The sequence below is a fragment of the Cricetulus griseus genome, chromosome 10 (genome assembly GCF_003668045.3).
Source record: "Cricetulus griseus strain 17A/GY chromosome 10, alternate assembly CriGri-PICRH-1.0, whole genome shotgun sequence".
Classification (NCBI taxonomy): domain Eukaryota; kingdom Metazoa; phylum Chordata; class Mammalia; order Rodentia; family Cricetidae; genus Cricetulus; species Cricetulus griseus.
In genome coordinates, this window is record NC_048603.1 from 25,373,627 (window position 1) to 25,384,217 (window position 10,591).

Here is a 10,591-nt window from a genome sequence, read left to right on the forward strand (position 1 = left end):
CAGCTGGCAGAGATTTCGTTAATCCGCACAGCTTAAGGCATGGAGGGAAGAGTCTCTATTTTTGCTGTTACCCGGGATATTCTTTTTGCCATGAGGAACTTCACTGTTTTCCCCTCCCCCGTGTGCCACCTTTCAAACATCACCCCAGCTAGCTCAGTTGGGGTTGAGAACTACCTACCCTCCCCTTTGTAGGTTTTTCTTTAATATGCTCGCAGGCCAAGTCACACAATAGAATTCTCAACTTTGGGGTTACAATGAGGTGTCTTCAGCTAACAACAACAAAGGAGATATTTCAGGTGACACTGGAATGAACAAATTTTCTTCCCTCTGCGTCAGACTAGAGTCCCTCAAGGAGGGCTTATTAGGCTTGCTCTGTGTGGTAACAGTCTGAACATTTCTGAAAGGATGGATGGAAAGGAGAGTCAGTCTCCCGGCAGATGAGGGATGAAGAGGCCCGAGTGGCATATGAATAATGCATCATTTGGTCACAGCTGGCTAAGGGTGAGGGTTCCACTCCTTCGGCAAAATTGCTGATTACAACCTTTTCTTTTTCTCTCTCCAAGAACTAAGTTAACAGAGCAAAAAGAAATGGTGGTGGGAGCAAGACTTACCACTATGTACCTAGTGTAAGCAAGACTTACCATTTTAAATACGCATGGACACTGTTGGTATATGCTGCTGACAGATGCAGGTGCGGGGCGGGAAGAAAGGACACGCCCACAAGTAGCAAGTCTAGGGCTTGCTGCTTCCTTGCTGCACACAGAACCTGCCCGCGGTTGACATTGTTAAGCTTCAGTTTTGGCAATAAGAGAGAAGTGATCATCACTCTCTAAAGCATTTTGCAAATATTAAATAAAATGGAAATTGTAATCATTTTTGAAGGATTGTGAGGATGAAATGAGATCATCTTTGTTTCTGTGGAATTAATTTGTCACAGTACAAATACTATTTGGATTTTCTAACTCTATACTTATGCCAGTACTTTAAGGTTCAGGGAGAAAAAAAACATGCATGGGCCATATTCTGGTGGGTGTTCTTAGGCTCAAACATCTGGGTATTAAGCTGGTGTTAAACAGACTATCTCTCAGGATTAGTCCCTTTGCCCATCAACTTTGCACAACAGCAGTAGTCTCTTCTGTTCATACCTCACGACGTCTTTTATAGTTCAAGTCAGATTATGTCCTTGAACATTCTAAAAAGACATACATACACAGCTTCTTCATCTCTTATTCTTCTCTTTCTTTGTTAACCCATAATGAGAAAGCCCACCCAGGTCCGGATCTCCACAGCTCTGTGCATTTGCGTTGTTTGTGTTTCCCAGTATCTTGGAGTTTCTGGCTCACAGTTGCTTCAGCCTCGTTCCTGAAAGTGTATAAATTCAAGAGCCATTGTAAGTCTGACTTTCATGGGGATGTTAAATACCAACCGAATCCTTTCAAGTTGGACTAGAGCAGCTGATAATGAAGCATCAATCCAAGGAAAATGCAAATGATTCTGCGGAACCATTTTTTTCATCCATCTCCTTAACACTTCCTGGAAAAGCTTCATTATCCTCATTTCACAGAAGAAAGCAAGTTTCAGAAAGTTCTACTGAACTCCCCAAGGTCAGAAATTGTTAAATTATAACACTGAGATTTAATACTTATGCTATTTGTTAAAAAGTTGTGTCTTCCAAGTCCACTTTGCTTCTTATTCAACCATAATAAAGAAAACAGGCACAGCCTCCAGGAGAGATTTCTCTACAATGAGATGAAGAAGAGCACAACCTGTCAGGGTAGCTATATAAAAATAAACATGGATTGCTGGCTTACATATGACAAAAACTAGTTTCTCAGATTTCTGAAATCTTTGGGTTATGAAGGAGCCCGGCATAAGCAAATTGGGGTCTTATGAGGGTCTTCTGTGAGCTAATGGATTGCCAGTTTCTTTCTGTATCCTCAAACAGTAAGTAGAGAAGTAGACCCCTCTCTGACCTCTTACAAATTCTCCACTCCCATTCTCAGCGTCTCTACCTCCATAAGGTACATCCCAAAGCACTTGGCTTCTCATTACATGTTAATTCAGGGCAGAAGAATTAGTTGTTTCATGGATGCCTATAACCAAATAACTGACAAATAACAATTTAATGGAGGAAAAATTTATACTGGCTCACTGTTTAAGGTGTATCGGCCCATCAATTAGGGCCGATAGGGCCTACCCAACAGTGTAGGGCCAAGCAGTTAACCTCAAATGGGCCATAAGTCAAAGAGAATAAAGAAGCTACCAGGTACCTGACAGAACCTTCAAAGTTATGCCCCCAAATACTTAATTCTACTACTTGATTCTACTACCTGAAGTAACATAAATCTCCCAAAATGGTATTAAGCATTCACACATGAACCTGTGTGTGTGTGTGTGTGTGTGTGTGTGTGTGTGTGTGTGTGTGTGTGTCTGTGTGTGTGTGTGGTTGTGTGTAAGGTGGATTTCATATCCAAATCACCACATTTGAGGTTATACACAAAGTGTAAATTCCTAATGGATGAGTTTATGAGCCACCACAAACTCGCTAGGGACCTTGACATCATCATCTGCCTGCGATCACAAATGATTTGTCACCCAGAACAGGCATGCCCCTATTGTACCCATATCTTGCCAAGCAGGGTATTACTACAGTTCACAGGGTTGACCTGCTGTGTAAGACTATTGATGGGTTTTCATAGAAGAGGGCTGGTAAAGACTGCTAGGATCCGGAAATCAGAGCAGACCAGAATGAAACAGTGCCTTCTAGATATCACAGGACCACTGTACCCATGAATTCACAGCGGCTATGGTTGCCGGCACTAGATCGAGGTAGCCAATGTTCTAGACTGGAGGAGGAAAGGAGCCTTAACTGAGGAACTATGTCTTCAGGAGGAGGGAGAAGCCTTTTTTTTTTTTTGAGTTCTGGTTGTTGTTTTTTAAGGATGAGGTTCTAGCACACCACCCAAGTTACAGTGTATGACTCTACACTCAGTAGCGTATGGAGAGCACAAATTTGAGTTGGTAGATCGTTAAATTTAAAACAATAAAAGATGATACAAAGTTCGGGGGTAGAGAAGTTGAGGTGAATCTGGGAAGATTTCAGGAGAGAAGGTGGGGTGAAAATGAATGTAATATAGTATATAAAATTTTTGAAACGGTTTATTAAATGAATCTTCAATATGGTGGTGTTAGAATAGGCGGGGTAGCTCAGGGTTCTCAGGGGGTGCACCAGAAGGCAAGCATTGGAGCTGCTCATGCCATAGCTGTAGGGATCACATGACTGTGTCATGTCTTCTCAGTCAGAGCAGTTGCAGAGCTTCTGTAGCTTTAGGGAGAGACAAGAAGTGTCCTGCCTCTCAACGCAAGGAGCATCAGAGAAATTACAGCCACCTCAGTGTGCCCTGGCTTCTTCCTGATTTCCTAAGCATATACTCAGTACATAGAAATGGAAAGAGACAATAATTACCTGTTAAAAGCTACCATGTTTAGTGTCTCCAGATGGCCAAGCTTGTCCCAGGCAGATTTTCTCAACTTCAGCATTGTTGACATTTGGGGCTAGATGGTTCTTCAATCTGTCCCGTGCACGGTAAGACACTCACTGGTTCTTTAGTATCCTTGTCTTCCACCTGCCAGATGCCAGGAATATATTTCCTACTCGTGGCAATCAGAGGCTTCTTTAGAGACAAGCATTGCATGGCGTATTTTTTTCTTTGTGTATAGAACATGGGAAGAACATGGAAGCAGGAGGAAGAGGGTTATTAATTAAAAGGAAAGGGATTCTTTTTTTTATTAGTTCAAATTAGGAACAAGCTTGTTTCACATGTCAATCCCTTCTCCCTCTCCCTCCCCTCACCCTCACCCCTCTTAGCCCACCCCGACCTACCCCCCCACCCCATTCACCCTCCACTCCCCAGGCAGGGTAGGGCCCTCGGCGGGGGCTCCCCAAAGTCCACCACATCATCCTGTGATGGGCCTGGGTCCTTCCCCATGTGTCCAGGACCATAGAGCATCCCTTCACGTGGGATGGGCTCTCAAAGTCCCTTCTTACACCAGGGAAAAATACTAATCCACTACCACGGGCCCCCTGGAGTACAGAGGCCTCCTCAATGACATCCATGTTCAGGGGTCTGGATCAGTCCTGTACTGGCCTCCCAGACAGCTTCTGGGGTCGATGTGTTGTTCCCCCTTGAGGAAGGGGATTCTTATATGTGAAAACAATGGAAGTAGAATAAATCAAAATACTATAGGCATTTTGTGAAATGGTCAACAGTGAGAACCTTCCCAAATAAAACAGGGAACAGAGGAAGCAAACAAGAAAAAACAATCGTTAGACATTGCCAAATGCCCCTGAGGGCACAAACTGCTCCTTGTAAACTCCAATTCTCTGCTAGGCAATAAACATGAACTCATCTGGAGTACAACATCCAATACTCTGTACGGTGTAAGCAGGTGTTGTAATTGTTCCCATTTCACCGAAGAGTAAACCAGGACTCTGATCATTGATTTCCTCATGGGTCACATTTTTCTGATGTAGTTAGTTTATGTTTTCAACTTTGAAATGTCCTTTTGAAACTTGAGGTGGATGCTTTGGGTTGGATAATCAATTCTCCAAATCAGAAGCAAAGCCCAAGCTGTACGTAGGCCTGCAGTGCCACCGAGTCCCCAGCTGATTCAGCGGGTTGTCTCCGCAGACCCATTTAAGGCCATCCCCAGCACAGAAATCATTGATCTGCACAAAATTAGCAGGAGAGTCTGCTCCCTGCCTGCTGTTTGCTTACAGAGGGAATTCAAGCCTCCTTTGGATCTGTGCCTGCCTGTGGGCTGCATGCCAGACTCTGGTATTGAATGCCTGTATGCACCTCTCACCTGGTGTGCAGTCTATTTCAGGACACGCCGCAGTTACTGCTGTTCACCTGCCCTGACACGCTTTCCCTGGGTTAGAGACAAGGATTCCCGGTGGAGAGAGATTCTTGCAATGTTCTTTACAGTCTTCCTATTGGCTTCCTTCCTCATCTATGGAAGCTAAGGACCCATCATGGATTCTACTCTCACACACTGCCCACTGACTGTATTCCTACCTACCCTACCCCGTCCCGGAGGTGCTATGACGTTAGTAGAAAAAGATACATAACTGAATATTAAGAAGTGACACGCTGAGCTGTGGACCCAAAGAAAGGAGGGATCAGCTGTACTTAGAGCAGTGGGCAGACGGCCTTTTCCACAAGCATAATATGTAGAAGTTTGGCAGGGTTGGTAGGGGCAGAGAGGACATTCAGGCAAGGGTAAATCATGTGTGAAAGGACAAAACGATTCTAAGTAGCACAGTGTCCTGATGCTAGCTAATGAAGCTCACAAGAGGATGAGTCACAAAGAAAAAAGACGGGATTGCAGAAGGTCAGGAAATGGAATGACGAGATGATTCAAAGGCTATTCGTTTATCACCTCTGAGCTGTGTGGTCTGGAGAGGGACAGCGCTGATGCCAGGGACAGGTGAAAGCAACTGAAAGTGTTGTGGTGTCAGTGTGTGTGTGTGTGTGTGTGTGTGTGTGTGTGTGTGTGTGTGTGTGTTTTAATTGAAGTTTAATAACTCCTAAACTTGCTGCAGCTTTTCCACCAGACTAAAGTGGAACATAAACCTAACATGGCCCCACATGTGTAGATCCCCTGTCCCAGGAAGGATGACAGACGGTAAACAATATGTGTAATTAGTCACATCATTTAAGTGAAGGGTTTTGGAAGGAGGGGTTGCTGGCCTTTAAATTTATACAGTGAAAGCTCTCAGCACAACCTGGGTGAAGTCTGGAGTGAGGTACACTCCCTTACAGATAATTGAGTATCCCCAAAATGTGGTGAGTCAGGCAGTGCCAGTCACAATTTCCTGGCACAGACAGGAAGGACAGGGATAGAAGGCCTTGTGCCTGAGGTGAAATCCCCCAGTTCCTAAGTGAGGAGCTGCATCCGAATGAGAGGCAGGAAGGTAGATCCCCAAAAGAGAGCTCTTTGCTCTCTTGGCAGCTGTTTGGCCCTTCCCTGGAAGACTCGGGTTTCATCAAAGAGTTTAAAGCCTTCCTTCCTCCTCTCTCCCAGGCCAAACTGGTTTGTTGAATTGTTGGCCTGAGCTAGCAAGAAAGGGTGACATTAAGGCAGGCCTGGAAACTTGCTACTCCTTGCATCAGAAAAGCAGGGAGCTGTTGGTGACTCAGCTCTGAGCTCTCAACAAACAGTGCATTGCACTGGGTGTTTTTAAGCCCAGGCCAGGTAGCTCCAGGAAGGTCTCAAACCACTCAGTCTTTGACAAGCGACTGAGTGCAAGGAAGCTGCTGACCAGACAATGCTGGCTCTCTCAGAAGTGAAAGAGCAGATATCATCCACAGAGTGAAAAAAAAAAAAAAAAAAAAAAAAAAAAAGCAGGACCTGCTAAGTCCGGGCAACACTTGATATGCTGTTCTCAAGCAGCCTTTGTGTTTATCACCTGGACAGTGGCCCTGACAGCAGGCATGTGACAGGCTGACTCACTCTACCCTGCTCCAAATCACCCAGGAGGCAACGGTGGTGAGTTGAGAAGAGAGACAGGGGGTTTGTGAAATGCAATGAGTCTTACATACCATTGCCTTCTGTGGAAACAAACGGGGGCCTGAGAGTCAGCTGATGAACGGGAAACTCTGGTCCAGCCCCTCAGCAGCCTCGTACATAGCTAGAACCTGTCTGCATGTGTGTCCAGCAAGTGGATGTAGGAGGAGCTACGGCATTGCCTGTCACAGAGCCGGCTCCATGAACCAAGCACATGACTGAAGTCATCTGGTTTGTAGATCTTGCCTTACAGGTGATTATAACAACTCACCCACAAGGTGCTTGTGTGAATCATGAAATAACAGGTGGAGAGCTTAGCATTATAGACCTGTTATTGTTATAATTGTCATTACTGTAAGTTTTATCTCTCATTGTATAGGTGAAAGCGTACAGGCAGGGAACTGCATAGCAGGGCTGTAACCCAACTTTGTCCGGTCCCCAAGTACTTGCACTCAACCATATACAAATATTGTTTTCTTGTCTCTCCCCTTTTCTCCAGGGGATGTTTCAGGTCCCTAGGAAAATAAATAAATAAATACGAGATGACTAAAAAAAATAATTTAGCCCAATGACTCTTTTTTTTTTTTTTTTTTTGGTTTTTAGAGACAGGGTTTCTCTGTGTAGCTTTGGAGCCTATCCTGGCACTCACTCTGGAGACCAGGCTGGCCTCGAACTCACAGAGATCCACCTGCCTCTGCCTCTGCCTCCCGAGTGCTGGGGTTAAAGGCGTGCACCACCGATGACCGGCTTTAACCCAATGATTCTTAAGTAACTTAATAATCATACTATTAAGAAAATGTTAATAGGTTAAAATAATGCATTAATAATAAAATATTTTATAAATGTTCATCAAGGTATATTTGTATCGTATTCGCTAGACTCCTATGGGAGTTTATTTAAAAACTCAGAGATACCTTTTCCTGCACAAGTTGAAGGCTAATAAATGTGTGCAGAAGCCACTGCAGTGACGGTGACGAGAGCCAGCAATCATAACACCCTAATTTCTGGTGATGGATGCTGAATTGCAGATGGAACCACCAGTATCTCGCGTGCATTGTCTCTCTAGCACTTAGAATAATTCCTTGTGACAGGAATTATTAATCCAGTTTCGCAGAGACACAAGAGCTCAGCAGCAGCTGGTAATTCGGCCAGAATGACATAACTGAAAAAGAGGCAAAGAACCAAGAAGTGCACTCAGGGCTGAGTGAAACGCACACAACCCGCACACAACCCTCCTCCAACACCTAAGCTGGTCCCTCACCCTCTCTGCATGCACATGTGAAGAAAACTAGTTTGACTGGATGGGTTTAGTAGGAACAGGAGCCCCACCCACCAACGTTAACAGGTAGTGAATGATTCCAGGCAAATCACGGAAACGCCACTTGACCCTGTAGATGACGATTTTGTATAGATTCCTGTTCTACACCCCCCTCTAGGGAAGGAAAGGGTGTGTCTTCTGGCAGCCACTCCTGCAGACACTTAGGCAGTTGTCTCTGACAGCAGGCTAGCTCCCCTTTTTATCTTCAGGCGCAAGCCGCCTTCCTAAATATTAAGGACCTTCTCCTTTAAAAAGCATATTTGGATGTCCTCATCAAAGAGTAAAATAACAATACCCTGCCATTTCGTCTTCTCCTTTCCAAGGTGTTTGAAGGGATCCAAATCAAACACAGATTGGTTTGAGGTCATGGGAGAAACAATGTGGAGGGCAAGGAGTCTACGATAGTTCCCTGCTCCTATCTTTCTCTGAAGCACACCAGAGAGACAGCTTGCATCAGAAGCAACACTACTCCTGACAGCTACAGGAGACACACCTGCCTTATGTTTGTTGCTATATTTAAAGGGCTGGGTGTAAATGAGTCTCCTCAGCTTCCATCATGCATGTCCTATCAGACTTTCCTGGGCCATTTTCTGGTGCCGTCTTCCTTCATCTCTACACTCCGGGGTTCAATTCTACAGAAATAGTCTTGGCCACTCAATTCCACTATCCCCACAGGAAAAGTCAGTGTTCAAGGGCCAAGTCAGAATTCTCACTGAACAACATCTCCTAACTCCTAACCCTCCAGTACTTGGTGTGTGATATCCACTCCCTGTGGGACCCTGCTTGGGCCGTGATTTAGACCACACCATTCCTTACAATAGAATGTCAGCAGTATAGATGGGCATGATCTATATTACCTACTACCAATTAAAAGGAAAGGGTGACATTCTACTATAGTCTGGGAAGGAACAAAAAAAAAAAAAATGAGCAAAATTTCAGGTTTCCATAACTCCTGACAGTACAGGTAAGTGGGGGAGAGAGTCAAAAATGAGGAACAATGGAAACCAATTTGGATGGGTGACCAGAAAAAGGCCCTTGGGGCAGGTAGAACTAAAGCAGAATACACAAAGGAAAAGGAAGATATAAAACACAAATTAACAAGGCTGAGATCATAAGGTGAGGAAGTCCTGCTTGGGCTAGACGTTGGCTTTGCAAAGAGACAGAACACCGGCATGGCTTTCCATTACCGGAAGTGGTATGGAAAAGAAAGCTGGAGGCCCTAAGTAAAGATGCTATGATGATATGGGTGGGAAATAGGTTTTTAGACCACCTGGGCTCAGACACATGGACAGACATTGCTTTCTCTGTCTGTCTGGTTCTGATTCTGGCCCTGATTCTCTCAGCACCTGCAGCACTTAACCTATTCTGACAAACAGATTTTTAAAAAATTGTGGAAATTCTTCACCCATCTCAAGGCCAGAGTTCCTCCTGTAGACTTTCTTCATTCTTGTGAACAGAAAGCACTGTGTGTGTGTGTGTGTGTGTGTGTGTGTGTGTGTGTGTGTGTGTGTGTGTGGAGGGGGGAGGGATCTACTTTGCCAGAGGTGATAAACTCCAATGAGGTCTTTCATCCCCTTTTCAGGAAGCTGGCTGTGGGCCATCGTGGGCCATTGCAGTCTTGCCTTTAAACCTGAAAACCTCAGCTTCCCGAGGGAGCCTGAAGGGGCTGGCTCTTGGCACGCAGAATTCCCGAGCAGCAAAAATAACCGCTTCCCCCTTAGCAGTCTCCTGCTTTATTAACTAAACTGCTCTGCAGCCTGGTCAGGCATTTCATGGTGAGTGTAGGGTGAAAGCGATTTGGCAGGTTCCATTCCCAGCGTGATCCGGAAGAGAGACAAGGGGCTGGTGAACACAAGCGGCATGCTGGATGGCTTCCTAAAGCAACAGGAATCAGCTGCTTTCACAGTGGGGTGTGCTCACAGATGGGGCTTTCTTCAAAGGAAACAGAGGCCGAGGGAACAAAGAAGGTGCTGAAGATCCCATATGGACACGATTCTAATGGAACATCTCTCCAGCCTCCTCTACCCCCTACGAGGACAGTTATACAGCACACAAAAGAATTCTCCAATAGACATATATTCTTTTTTTAATTTGATGACATGAAATGGAATTCCAAGCTCTAAGAGAACTTGATCAGATGGTCTCATTTCTCAGGGGGGAAATGGCATGCCAGAACACAGAGCGACTTCCCAAATTGACTTAGCTATTGAAAAACCCTAGCAGAAAGACACTCTAGGCTGCTCTGTCTGTCTAGTCTCGTTTTAATGTCAGATCCTGCGGCTCACAAGCTAGTAGAAGGTGGTGATCAATAGCCATTTGTATGGACAAAAGTACTTCTCTGTGTGACCCTCAGTGGATCTATAACCTTTTATGAATCTCTACGCAGGGAAAATGTGGAAGTAATCGTCACCATCCCATAGCTTCAAATGAGATAATGGCTACAGCCTCTGCACAGAACCAGTAGGCCTGTGCTTCCCCAGTACTTTGCTTCTTCGTGGTACTGGCGATGGCTGTGCTTGTCAGTCCTTTGTCCTGGGTGGGGCCATACAAACTAGTATGGCCAATGCAACAAGAACAAAAGTGATTTGATGACCCCGTTAGCTAGCGCCTATTGTACCTCTATTCTTGATATGAAAGATCACATGTTGTGTAGGGAAGTCTCACCAATTAGCCAGAGGTTTCAATCACCATGAGGCAAAGAAC